A 14168-nucleotide genomic window follows, 5' to 3' on the forward strand; every position below is an offset into this window, starting at 1 on the left:
ATAAAATGGGGATAAAGACTCCATAATTCACCAGTTTAGGAAATTGCTGGATACGTACCCTCCTCTGAAAGAGTCACAGTGAACTTCAGCATACAAAGACTCTGAGAAGTCCTGCAATAAGGAAACCAGTTTAACATTGTTAAGTTATGGTAAGACTAATAGGCTTTTATATAGACACACTTTAAGCATCTTCAGTGACAGGAAGCCCCCCATCACATTAAACCTTTCTTCCCAAAGTACACTTACAGTATGTGTCTTTGGGCCTATGTATATATTTTAATTTCTCTTCTGGTTGAAATGTTTCTGGAGTACAAGAACTATATACCATATTATTTATATGACAGTACACAACATATAGAGATGTTCAGTACTGCTCTTTCCATTAGGACATCTAAGGAAACTGAAATAATAGAAAGTATCACAGTTAACAAAATTACGGTGAGCAGAGTTAACAAAATTACGGTGTTTTCTTGTTAGATCACTATAACTTTTAGAGCTGAGATGAACGAATAGGAATCTACCTTTCTGCAATTCCCAGCCTGATCTCTCTACTTTCACTCAATTTCCTTCTACTGTCTAGCTGAATATCTTCAAGAAAGTAGTTTAATGGTCAGGAAGGGAATGGAAATCATAAAAATAATGGCTTGTCCTTCCCCAGTTGAAAAAGGCTTCGAAGTGCAGATGATTTTTCGTAGACCAGCCTTTGGATGGCATTTACCTCTAACAAGGTAACACCCTCTGCCTGGCTCCTGGAAACTCCTGTTCTCTCCAGGCTCACTGGGTGCTCTGTAGACTCCAGGCGAATTATCTCAAGCGGCAAATATACCTTAAAATGAGGAGAAGTGAGATGCATCTTCTTTTTTTTTTTTTTTTTTTTTTTTTGAGACCGAGTCTCACTCTGTTGCCCAGAGCTGGAGTGCAGTGGCATGATCTCCGCTCACTGCAACCTCCACCTCCCTGGTTCAAGTGATTCTCGTGCCTCAGCCTCCCAAGTAGCTGGGATTACAGGTACGTGCCACCACACCCAGCTAATTTTTGTATTTTTAGTAGAGGCAGGGTTTCACCATGTTAGCCAGGCTGGTCTCGAACTCCTGACCTCAGGTGATCCACCCACCTCAGCCTCCCAAAGTGCTGGGATTACAGGCATGAGCCACCACACCCGGCCGTGAGATGCATCTTCTAATACCAGGGTTAAATTTCATTTCATTCCTTGTCTGATGCTATTCAGGACTGTTATCTTCTTTCGTGTTCAAAGTGCAATAGAAATATATATGTCGGCAGAAAGCCAAGCTCAGACACAGTATCTAGAGAAGGTGGGCTGGAAAAAGGGAATCAGTATGATTTGTGCTCCCTTCCTTCCGCTCTGCTCCTACCAATTAGAGAAGGGAAGGACTCAGCCCCCAGACCATAAATAACAGCTCACCCCTGAAGTAATATGGCTCTGTTCACATTGGCTGCATATTCCATAGGTTTGCATCCTTCCAACTCTTCTCCAGCACAGTTGAACAAATATGAGAGGAGACAGCAGGATGTGGATATTTGAGGGCTCTTCTTTTAAAATAACCAGAATTGGTCCAGCTAAATGCACAGAAGCTAAAGCTCTTCCTAGCACCCACTTTCCTCTTATTATGGTTCCCCATTCCTTACTTCTTAGGGTCACAGCCCTGACCTGCCTTCACCCATTGTCTTACACTTTTGCTCTGTTCTCCACCCCCAAGATTATCAGAGCTTACCTGTATTTCTACTTCTTTCTTTCAGTGTTCTCTCAACTAGGCACACTGGAGAGGCTCTAGTTCACACCAAACTTTCAACAACTGGCAGACTGCCTCTATGTAAACGTAGGAAAATGCCTAACTCAAAAGAAGAAGATAATCTCTAATGGTAGATTCACATAGGAGAGCTCATGAGAATAGTTTCCAAGACCATTCCAAGCATGGCCAAAGGGCATCTGCCTGTATCAAATCTGATAATAAGATGATCCCTGACATAAATAATAACATAATTGTTAATCGCAAAGTCTCTGGAGTCTGACTACCTGGATTGAATCTTAGCTCTGTCAGTTTCTTACTGTGTGACCCTGGGAAACTTCTTAATTTTTTTCCACAAAATGCGGTGCAATAATATCACCAATGATATGGTTATTGCAAGATTAAGTAAGTTAATCTTTGTAAATGTTTAGCACAGTGCCTAGCCCATTGTAAACCCTCAAAAATATTACCTCTCAATACATGGATACAAAGATACCATGTGGTATACAGGCACATTTCAAGGACTTTGGGGTCAATAAAACTTAAGCTTGAATTGTGGCTCTTCTGATTACTGGCTGTGTGATCGCAAACAATTTATTTAACCTCCTTTTAGCATCAGTTTCCTCATGGTAAACAGGAATAATTGCATTTCCCTCATTAGCACTGTTGTGAAGGTTGAAGAAATCATTGTTTGAACATACCTTGTAGCTAGGAGGCATCAATAAATATTTGGGGATGGGGAAAACATCCTCTGAGCAGACAGCTTGAAAAAAATGACAAGGATTCTTTGGGGCATTTAGATGTGTGCATTTCAATAATGGACTGGCTTAGTCGCTCTGTCCTGAGGCTATCCATCAACTCTTATAGCACTTCTGTGAGGCACAGAGCAAATGTGGATAATGGTGTCTCGATTTTATTAACAAAGTGAGTGTCCCAAGAACAAGTCAATATAGCACAATCAAATACAACTCCAGACAGGCAGATTGCTTTCTTCCTCTAAAGCAGTAGTTTTCAAATTGTATTTTGTGTCTCACAAATAGGGCATTATTATAATATATAAAATAGTAGCATTATTATAATATATAAAATAGGGCATTATTATAATATATAACATAGTAGCATTTCTTGGAATGAAAGTGGCTAGGGTTGTGCCTGCTCGGTTTCTCCTTCATACCCCATGGTGGTGTCTGCAGCACCTCTAAGGAAATCGAGGGTTCCACAGGATGCAGCTTCAAAACCAACGCTCTAAAGCCGTGGAATTTTCTTCAGACTCTTACAATGTGCAGTATGGATTAATAGTGATTTCCTACTGTCTTAGATTTATTAAGATTAAGTCATGTCAGACAAACCTCATTTCCTACTTTGACAGTATTCTCCAGGGAAATGTAGTGAATTGGTATTTCAGGAAGGCAGTTTACACTGAATACCAGTAAAATTAAGTGTATTAGTAAGTACATGAACAACTATAGCTAACAGGTGCTGAACAACTAACTGATCAGTGTCAAGCGACAGGCTGCCAGGACACACAGGACACTGGCTGTGTCCTGTATCATTAAACATCTCCATCAGCAACTTGGATGAAGACATAGAGATGACACTTATCAAATTTGTGCATGACATGAAATTGGGAGGAAAAGCAAATTTATCAGGTGATCGAATCCAGAAAGATCTTGTCAGGCTGACAGAATGGGCCACATCTAAGATAATGGAATTTCGCAGGAAAAAAAAAAATGCAATAGTTTATAATTAGGTCCCCCAAGCAAATTATTCAAATATAGGTTTATATCATATCTTATGTCAGATTCAGGTATAATCTATCTAACGGCAGGAAGTAGAGGCTCCTTGAAAGAGTCTTTCAGGTAGATTTGAGCAGTGAATACTGGGATAGAGAAAAAAGGCCAGTGTCTTTAGGGACAAGGTGGATACTGCAGGGTAGAGCTGCAGGGAAGTGGGGTGGGTCAGAGTGGGTAAGTATTCCAGTGAGAACAGAGACAGGGGAGCTACGTACATAAAACAACTCTTTCGTTCATTTTTTCTGAATATATTCATCATGAGGCCAGAGAGTATGGCTTTTAAGGGCATAGGCTCTAAACTCAAACTACATGAAATTCAAAACTGGCTTTGTTACTTCCCAGCTGTGTACCCTTGTGCAGGTTACTTAACTTCTCTGTACCTCAATATCTGCATCTATGGACTCTATTTGTAACTACTTCCCTCACAGGGTGATGATGAGGATCTAGTTCCATGATGCTTATGCAGTATTTAGTATTTTGACAGTTTTTCACTAAGTACACAGCCTAATGGAGGAGGAAGAATGAGACACATTACTTCTTGTGAAGAAAGACTGATCAGGTTCAAGCAGAATGACCCATGCAGGAGGTTCACAAGGCCTGGAGGCTTAGCAAGATAGTCAGGAAGACAGACAGAAAGCCAGGAATCAGAACTGCATAACATGGAGGAAACTGGACCTGGGGACTAAAATAGAATTTAAGCCATCAAAAGAAATGCAAGGTCTGAGTCCAGCTAACAATTGATGGGGAGCCTGAGGTGTTGGGCTGCTGCTCTTTAAATCTCTTGTGTTTGAGATCAGGATTGACTACAGAGGCAAAATCAGGGTGGAGACTGCTGTAGGGTCACAGGGACCCTGCTCTGAGGAGCAATGGGGGGCAGAGGCTGGAAACCAGGAAGAGCCTCACAGATTGGAGAAGCAGAGCTTAGTCACAGCAGGGCGGCAAAAGAAGACAGAGAGAAAACAAAACAAAACAAAAACAAATGAAAACTATCTGTGTTTGCTGATTGTAAGTTTCCTACAAGTTACAAGAGTGAGCTTCCCTCTCCCTTTTATAGTATATGAAACAAAATATTCAAGAGTGCGGCATTACTATAAACCAGTCGGGCAGTCCCCTAAGTACTGTCTAATCATTGTATCCCATTTTTAAAAGGTTTGAGAGGCCCCACGTCAGCCTGGAGGATAATCTTACAGGAACCCATAATAGGTGAGCAAACAAGAGAGAGTTTGTATTGTCCCCGTCAGGGAACCAAGGCCATGTCCATAAATGGGAAGAAGACCTCTTGTAATATTTGCAAGGCTGTCTTCTAAAGGATGAGTGGTTGATCCTTGCTCAATATGCTGCCAAGCACCAGAGAATGGAAGCTCCAGGGAGAGAACTTTTACATCCAAAGTCAATGCAATGGCAGAGATGCAGGGCTTCACCTGGGGAAGGGCATGTCTCCCACGGCTGGGAAAATGTGCCCAGGAGTATTCCAACATTGCTTGAATGGGCTAGATGGAAGTGTTGAAAACGTTTCCCCCAACATGGCATTCTCTATTTCTATAAAAACTACTATGAGGCAGTTGAGCGAGCCCCATGATTTTGGCATGCATCAATGCCATCTTTGGAATGGCTGCCCTGAGCAACATCTTTCTCTGCCATCTTCGCAGTCATTCCTGGGAAGCAAGCTGTAGTTCTCTGCCGAGCCAGGAGGTGGAGACGGCCTATAATGTACCCAGAGAGCCTGCAGGGAAGGCTGCGTGATGAGGTTGAGCGGTGGGCTATCTGTGTGGATTGGCAGCCATAAAGGAATCTGAGAGCTCATCGGTCGCCATCTGTCTTCATTTTGCTAACCCCCTCTATTGGACGCCACAAGCAGCTCACTTCCTATATTTATAAACATCCCCAATCAGTCATTTCTCTGCCCGCTGTCACATATTTGTGGCATTAATGCTGGCTGCTTTATCACAGATTGGACTTCATTTCAGGCATAACTCTCATATACTGTGGTTCTGAGATCTTTACAGCCACATTACAGTATATGGCTGAGTTGTGATTACACATCAGTACTGTGAGGCCACGGACAGTGATCTGGCCCTCTCCCACCCACCTGCCACCCCTGCCCTCTGAGGGCAGCTATAGATCATGCTAGAGACACAGGAAAATGGGATCTGTGAGGGGGAGAGAGAGAGAACAAAGGGTCAGCCTCACCCAGGATTTGGGGTAGGCCAGGGCTATTCTGTAGGGCTGAGAACCCACAGGACTGTCTCCTATTGGCAAAGTGACCTGACAGATGGAGAGAGTTAATGGGAGGGGATGGGAGTTGAGAAGGAGTAGTCTATAATTGAACTGACCTTTCTGGTTGCCCCCGATCTCAAAGCCAACAGTGGGCAGTAGACTTTCTTTTCTGATGTCTGAAATCAGGAATGTAAGTTAGCATTTCTTCGTACTCCCTTGCATCATGCTTGCCCCATTCATAAGATTGCTTTCCTTGTAGAGATGAAAAAAGAATCTTTTTTTGTCCCACTGCGTTTCGGTTCTTGTAGTTGTCATGCACAGATCCCAGCAACCACAGTCACAGGGGAAGTTGCAAAAGTTCTCTCTCAGGGAAGTCACAGTGGCCACCAAAAGGTCAAAAGTAAGTGCTATGCTTGGTCAGTAGACAACAAAAGAGCTTGGAGGCAGGAAGCAACAACATTTTAGGGAATTATGGGGCCCTGGGTTATTGCTAAAAGGGTGTGGGGTATGGGGTTTGCCACACTCATCTTCAGAGAGGGTATTTTTTTTTTATTCTGAAATAAAACAACTTTTTCAAGTCTTCTTGGCCATGGCATCTCCTTACAACTCAGAGAGACAGAAGAGCTCTTTTCCCCGTGGTGGGCGGAGTCCACTGCCTTTGCGGGTTGCTGGCAGTCTTCCTGGCTCCTGACTGTCCTTCCACCTCTATTTTCCTCTTGCTCTCTAAATGTATAGATACTGTGCTTTTCCTCGGTCCCCAGGGAGGCACGGACCACAAGACGTTACTGAAGATTGAGCGGTAACAGAGGAGAGTTGCTTCAAGGAGAAGGAGGAAGTCTAATAGCGTCAGATGACAAAATTACAACAAATTTAGTTGAAAGGTCCATTTGGATTTTCCTTTTGATTCTAGGATCTGTAAAATAAAATGAGCGTTCCTATGAGCTGAGGGTGTTGGCTTTCTAGGCAGAAAAGGGCTCAGGAGAGCAGAAACAGAGAACAAAAAGCAAATTGGCCCTTTTTAAGGGGTACTTTATGGAGTTCAGACAAGGGGACTTCCTTGTTATTCTGACTCAGACTGACCAGAATTGCCTGCTTTTTGGAAAACTGGTCCATTTCAAAGTTTGGTTTGATTACTGAACACTTAACACAAGTGACTCCATTCCGGTTTAGGTCTGTTCTGCCCAGGGCAGGAGGCTGATCCCCCAAAATGGCCTCCCATGCACTTTGTTTAATATGAGATTTCCTACTTCACTTCTGAAGCCCAGCACTTGCAGCCTTTCCCTGACATCCGCCCTCCGCTGGTGCCCTGATCCTGTCAATTCCAGGGCCCCAAACTGCCCCTCACTCTCCCCCCTCTTCTCAAGGGAAACAAACTAGCTTTCCTAATCATTCTAATTCCCCAGAGAAGTTGCCCTGCCCACAAAGGAAACAGGCTTTGCCATGACTCTGCAGAGCTTTTCCATCCTGATGATGTCAAAATCCCCTTCTAGAGGGACTCTGAACCTTCACTCTGCAGATCAAGAAGCCCACCAGTCCTCATCCACCCGACTCCCACCTTCCATGCCCCCGGAAGCCAGCTTTACCCAGGCGAGTTCTGCTCCCAGCCTCTAGAATGCAGAACGGGCTGCTGCTTTCAAAGCTACACTTCTGTGGAGTTTCCTATACTAGTGAAGTCTGTTTTAAATGAACATGAAGAATAGCCTTGAAAGGGAAAATATGGACTCAAATCTACGCCGACTGGCACCAAGCGGCATGTGAGAAACGTGGGGAAAAAAGTCCAGCTCTTCCTGCTCGTCAGCTGGGCCCTCCCCCTTCCGGAAAGCTAACTGTATGTAAATGAATCCCTTCATCTTTTTTTAGACCCATAGCAGTTGCTGCGCTTCTAAATTTAAGTAATATATGCTAAAGTTAACTTAGTAGTTAAACTATGCTTTGGAGTTAAACTGCCTGCATTTTAAATCCAGGACTTACCACTTATTAGTTTTTATTTTTGTTTTGCTTTGTTAGTTTTTTTTTAACTCTAGATGAGTCTCCATCTTATCATCTGAAAAAAAAATATTATTTACTCCTGCATTCGTAAGAGAACTCAATGGATGACTTCAAAACACTTAGGACAATTTGTGATGCATAGTTAACACTCAATACTTAGCAAAGGTAATACTCAATTGTCAATGTCACATTCCCCACGTCCATTACTTTTCTGTTAGACAAATAACAACCCCACACCCCCTTCCCCCCCTCAAAAAAAGCCCAGCCTCTTCTGAGATTTACTGACATTTGGGGTAATGCCATCTCAGCAGAGCTGGGCACTGTGAGTCCCATGGTATCCTGCTCTGTCTGCCATCCCTCTCTATCCAGGCTGTGGCTTCATGGCCTGTACATTCTTTTAACTGAGGTTTTCAGGAAATCAAATAGAAAGGATTTCTGTAGGACAATGGCTCTGAATGCTGCTTGGATCTTCTAGATGTTCCTTTTTTCACACACGGGTAGTGTCTCCTTGGCTCTCTTTGATGATCCAAATGCGTCACTAACCTATTTCCACAGTGCTGGGGACACTGCGCCGGGAAGCTGCCTCTGAGTCCTCAGTAAACAGAGCAGATTATGTTCCATGCTTTTCAATTGGATTCAGGTCCCTACGCTGAATACAGCCTGCTGGGCCTCGAGAGTAAAGACGACAGCCTCTCCGCACCTTGTATTTTTCATTCATTTCAGAGAAATTTGTAGCCTCATAGCAGTACCTTCCCCATCCCACCCCCCCAATATACTGCACTGCACACATTTCATTACCTAGTTCTTTAGCTCTTGTGGCAAATAGATATTAAAATATTAAATCTGTCTAAGATATCTTCTTCATAAAATATTAAGAGAAAATGTCTGTGTTAACAATGTTTTAACGTGAAATAATAAACAAACTGCTGTAATTGGGTATTTTTCTTCTGAAGGTCATATGCCTCCATAAAAATCACCCTGGCAAGTGTGCAATTCAGAAGAGTAATCACGCCTTACCTTCAGACACTGTGCTTTTTTGTGTTCAAAGAGCATTCTTTAAACATTAATTAGTTATTCCACCAAATATCCTAGGAGGTGTGGATTAATATCTACTAAACACAGATGGTGACTCAAAGGGAGAGGGAGGCTGAATCCTGCCTCACATCACACAACAATTTGGAGGCAGGACTTTTTAGTTTAATCCTTGTGAATGGACTAGCAATAAATCACAAACTGAGGCTAAGGAACCAAGGAGTATTTATTCTAAATTTCTTATGGATTTCTTCCATTCTTGGATTTGTATGAAACCCACAGATGAACCCCTGAGAAGTGCTTTCATGGATATGAGTCCACTGTCGATGGACTCCTTAAATCAGGTAGTCACTGTCCCAAGGGTCTTTAGGTAGACACTGTTAGAATGAAGCTCTCTCCTGCCTAACAAGATGGGAACTACTTGCTCTTGAGTCCATTTTAGGTACAAGTGATGTTTTATGAATGAATGGTAGAAAGGAGAGACGTGCCGGCATCTTCCTGGGATCCTAATACACTAGGACTGCTACAGGCAAAAAGCTCAGAGGTTAACTGTCTGACAGCCCTCTTTGCTGACACCCACCATGAGTGAGCGTCTCTCAGTCCCTGCCCTGTGCTTTTCTTAAGGACTTACGATGTTCCCATCGCATAAAACCACTTGCAACCATTCCCAATAATTGCAGTGTGAAAAGTGAGCTGATCAGCATCCGACTTTTATGGCCGGCTACTAACCCAGCCAGCATTTTCTAATAATACTTTGCCTTTATATCCCAGGATCGCAGAGCAATTTACGAAGATTAATTAGAAGCGCCTCAGAACTCTCCTTCTTGGTGGAGGCAGGGGCGGAGGCCATGAGAGGGGAGTTAAATTAGCCTCCCTGGAGTGTGGGAAGTGAGAATTTTAAGTGAGGGCTCCTCTGGTTCAAGCCAGGACTATATCTGAGAATAAAACCCAGAGTCCCATTAGTAGTCAACAGAGAAACAATCTGTCATCTGATATTCCAAAAGGATTCAATTGGGAGGAAGTAACGAGCCTGTATTTGTTTATTTTTTATTTGAAAAATGATGTAAATACCCAAATTTGTTACTATCCCTGGGGTCCTGGCAAGATGCCCAAGATATCTGCAATTTTGTGAGATTACAGCTTGTGTCACCCTGGACGGAGCCATTTCACTCTTTGCCCTTCAGTGCCCGCAGCCTGCAGTCTCTGGTTCCCTGAGAGGCCGAGGGTGAGCTGGAATCCATGTGACCCTTTGATGTCTGATGAGACGTAGGCTGGCCCTCTCCGGGCCTCCCCCTCTCAGTGCTGCACTGGGCCTGGTGCTGCCAGGATCCGCTTGGCATAGAATAGAGAACGATGGTGGAAAAAGGACTCTATCAGGCCATTGAAGAAGTGCAGCTGCTGAGAGGCCAAGGGGGGTGCAATGGGGGGGAAACTGCAGTGACGTTCTGTTTTGTTCTTGCAACCAAGGCACAAATTAAGGCAAAATTAGAGACTTTCTTTGGGCTATTGGACGGATGGGAGGAGGAGGAAGATGGGGAAGCAGAGCTTTTAAGGACAGCAATTTGAGAACATCTGAGACAAATCTGTGGCTGATTCTTTTTTTGTGTGAATTAGTTAGTGACTTTCTTTTTGGATTCCGGAGGGGTTTTTCCCCCCTTCCTTTCCCTTTTTGCACCATGCACATGTAAATGTGATTGAGAATTCTTTCGTCAGATCTGCTGCCTTGGCAGCCTTCCTGCCAGCTGGCCTGGCTGGGGGAACCCACGCTGGTGGCTGATTGCGATTGACAAGTCCTCCCGGGCTTGGTGGGAGGAAGTTCGCCATGGGAGACACTCCTCAGGCCCTCCTTTGGGGTTTAGTTCCTGCAGGAAAGGAGGGTGGGGGGGACCCCCCAGCAGGACTGAACTCTCTGCCCACAGAGGGCGCCCAAGCCAACACCACCCCGTTGTGTGACCACACAGCAAGCACGGTTGTGAGTGAGGACGGTGGCTACTCTCACCGGGGCGCCATCTGATGCAGAATCACTGATGCCTAGAGTCGAGTAGATTTTGAAAGGCCACGGAATGTACATCCCCCTTCTCTACCTCATTTCATGCCTCTACATAGGGCATTTCATCAAAACACCAAGATGGAAGAAGTGTAAAACTCTTGCCTGCCCCAAATGGTTGTAGTGTGTGGTTTGTCCTATATTTTGCTTCTCTGTTTCAGCTCATTTTCTCTTTGTGTCCCTTCTTTTTTCCCACTGTGGCTCCAGGCCACATTGATTTGCTGGTGTTTTTCCTTACCATCTTTCCTTTCTTCTCCCTGCCCATGCAGATTCTCACCAATTTGCCAGAACCTAACTGAAGGCTTCCACCCCTACAAGTTCTGCTAACTAAATGGGGTTGTGTTTACACACTGTTGAGCACAGAAACTTACCTGTTTTGACTGGTCTCTAAAAGGCCAGTGAAATTACACACTCTCTTAGGTAATCTCTCGTGTGTGTATGTGAGTGTGTTAGCCTTTTAAAACAATATTTTAGTTTTTCCTGTTTTTTTGGTTTTTTTTGTTTGAGACAGGGTCTTTCTCTGTCACTCAGGCTAGAGTGCAGTGGTGCAATCAAAGCTCATTGAAGCCTTAACCTCCCAGGCACAAGCAATCCTCCCATCTCAGCCTCCCAAGTAGCTGGGACCACAGGCGTGTAGAGACAAAGTCTTACTATGTAGCCTCATGTAATCCTCTCCTCCTTGAGTATGGGCTGTACTTATTCTATTATTCTTACAAATAGAATCCAGCTGTAGTGATGGGATGCCACTTCCACAATGAAGTTAGAAAAAGTCCATGATTTCCTCTTGGGCAAGCTCTCTCACTCCCTCTTGGATTACTCACCTCAGGGAGCCAGCTGCCATGTTGTGAGGAAGCCCTGTGCAGAGACCCTAACCTGCTAACGGTCATACGACTGAGCTTGAGGCAGATTTGCTCCTCCTTCCGGGCAAGACTTTAGATGAGACCACAGCTCTGGCCCACAGATTGACTGTAACCTTAGGAGGAACCCTGAGCCAGAGGCACCCAGCAAAGCTCTTCCCAGATTTTTGGCCCCAGAAACTGTGAGATAATAACAGTTTGTTGTTTTCGGCTGCTTTTTTGTTACACAGCAACAGATAATTAGTACAATGGGTTTTCTATAATACTGTATTCTCGTCTTAAGGTGCCTGAAAGAAAAAGAGGGTAGGTTTTCAAAAAGAAAATAGACAACAAGCTTCAGCACGAAGAAACTGCTTTTTAAGTGTTTTCAACTCTTTGGAAAGAGCAAAATCTGCATCACTTATCTCACACTGACCGTGTCTGAACCTAGAGCAACTTCAGCTATTGAAAGAGGTATCACGCAATCTACTACATCAAATTAATTTTAGTTGACTTAGAAAATAAGTGATGCTCAACTGGGAGGCTACAGGGCAAGCATAAATACTCAGAAAAGAGAAGGACGCTAACCAGTGCTAACTACACCCAGTCATTACTCCACATGACTTGCATTGTATTATCTCATTTTATTTACCCATTCATCCTCTAGAGTAAGTTCTATTATTATCTCCATTTTACAGATAAGGTAGCTAAGGCACAGAAAGTTTAATTGTATTTCTCAATGTTGTACAACTTTGGGAGGCTGAGGCGGGCAGATCACAAGGTCAGGAGATCGAGACCATCCTGGTTAACACAGTGAAACCCCGTCTCTACTGAAAATAGAAAAAATTAGCTGGGCATGGTGGCGGGTGCCTATAGTCCCAGCTACTCAGGAGGCTGAGGCAAGAGAATGGCGTGAACCTGGGAGGCAGAGCTTGCAGTGAGCCGAGATCGCTCCACTGCACTCCAGCCTGGGTGACAGAGCGAGACTCTGTCTCAGGGAAAAAAAAAAAAAAAGCCTTACTTCGAAGTCCATACTCTTTTTTTTTTTTTTTTTTTTTTTTTTTTTTTTTTTTTTGAGACGGAGTCTCGCTCTGTTGCCCGGGCTGGAGTACAGTGGCCGGATCTCAGCTCACTGCAAGCTCCGCCTCCCGGGTTCACGCCATTCTCCTGCCTCAGCCTCCCGAGTAGCTGGGACTACAGGCGCCCACCACCTCGCCCGGCTAGTTTTTTGTATTTTTTTAGTAGAGACGGGGTTTCACCGTGTTAGCCAGGATGGTCTCGATCTCCCGACCTCGTGATCCGCCCGAGACGAAGTCCATACTCTTGACCACAAATTATTCTGCCTTGCCATTTCAGACAAATTCAAATTGCTAAATACAATCCCATCTTAGAACTCACAAATATTGGTTAATTGAAAAATTGATGAATAATGTGAATGTAGAATGATATTGATACTATATTATATATTTTTAAATTTTATCCTATATAGGTAAAGCTTATTTCACCAGTCATAACAAACACCTGTGTGAGTGGAATTGTATCTTAAGTGCTCCACTGTGCCCAGTCAGAACTCTCTTCTTTCATGACTGTGCATCAGAAACAATTGGAGGAATTAAGTCAGACAGGGGCCAGCACAGAGAGAATTACAGTAGTTGACAGCATGAAAGAAGAGGTGGTCAGAGATCAAAACAAGTTCAGGGCTGGTGGAATACAAAGTGAGGGAGAGAAAAACCAAATCATCATCTTTAGGATGAGGTTGATGAAGAGTGACCCACAGCTGAGCATCAGGTAAGCCAAGGGCATAGAAAAACTGTATAACAATAATCAAGCATGTGTGGAATGCCAGGCACTGTTCTAAATGATTTTCATGTATTGTCTCCTTTAATTTTACATCACCATATGAGGTGGTTACTAAAAGCATCCCCATTTCACAGATGAAGAAACGGAGGCACAGAGAGATTATTGTTAACTCCCAGTCACAATTAGCAAATAAAAGGGTTAAGACACAATGAGAGATCTGCTTCAAGCTCACTCAAATGACTGTTGGCAGGTTTTGGTCCCTTGCCAAGCAGGCATTTGCACAGGGCTTCCTCACAACATGGCAGCTGGCTACCTCCAGTGAGCAACCCAAGAGACAGTGAGAGCTTGCCCCAGGGCAAAGCCACAGGCTTTGTATAACTTAATTTTGAAAGTGACATCACATTATTTCCAAGATGGCCTGAAACAAAAATCCTTTCTCTTGACCACTGCTCTAAATTTTCTTGGCAATATAGTTTGAGTCAATACTAGGGTGCCATGGTTATGAAGCAAATTTGAATTAAGGAATGGGGATATTTATCTTTTGGCATATTTTATAAATGTTGGATGTGAGTAGGGCAAGGACACAACAACCAATGATAGCCAGAGGGATTTGCCATCTTGGTAACTTGAGTCTTCCTAGAACCAAAACAGACAATCAAAAGAAAAGGTCTGGAATAATTTAGTCCTGCTGTAGTTTTACTGAACA

At 43.7% G+C, this 14168-nt stretch overlaps 1 protein-coding gene and 1 long non-coding RNA gene across 27 annotated transcripts in view; one reads left to right on the forward strand and one right to left on the reverse strand.

Annotated features, from left to right (window-relative positions):
* LOC123568587 (uncharacterized) overlaps nucleotides 1–7041 on the reverse strand; it is a 36965-nt gene extending 29924 nt beyond the window's left edge. Inside the window, exons 1-2 of the long non-coding RNA XR_006691949.3 lie at nucleotides 5875–7041; nucleotides 59–111 (exon numbers count right to left, since the gene is read on the reverse strand). This is a non-coding gene — a long non-coding RNA (uncharacterized lncRNA). The remainder of the gene's footprint in view (nucleotides 1–58; nucleotides 112–5874) is intronic.
* The window catches only part of NTM (neurotrimin), a 1404754-nt gene that overhangs the window by 642800 nt on the left and 747786 nt on the right, over nucleotides 1–14168 (forward strand). The window lies entirely within an intron of this gene.

The sequence above is a fragment of the Macaca fascicularis genome, chromosome 14 (genome assembly GCF_037993035.2).
Source record: "Macaca fascicularis isolate 582-1 chromosome 14, T2T-MFA8v1.1".
Classification (NCBI taxonomy): domain Eukaryota; kingdom Metazoa; phylum Chordata; class Mammalia; order Primates; family Cercopithecidae; genus Macaca; species Macaca fascicularis.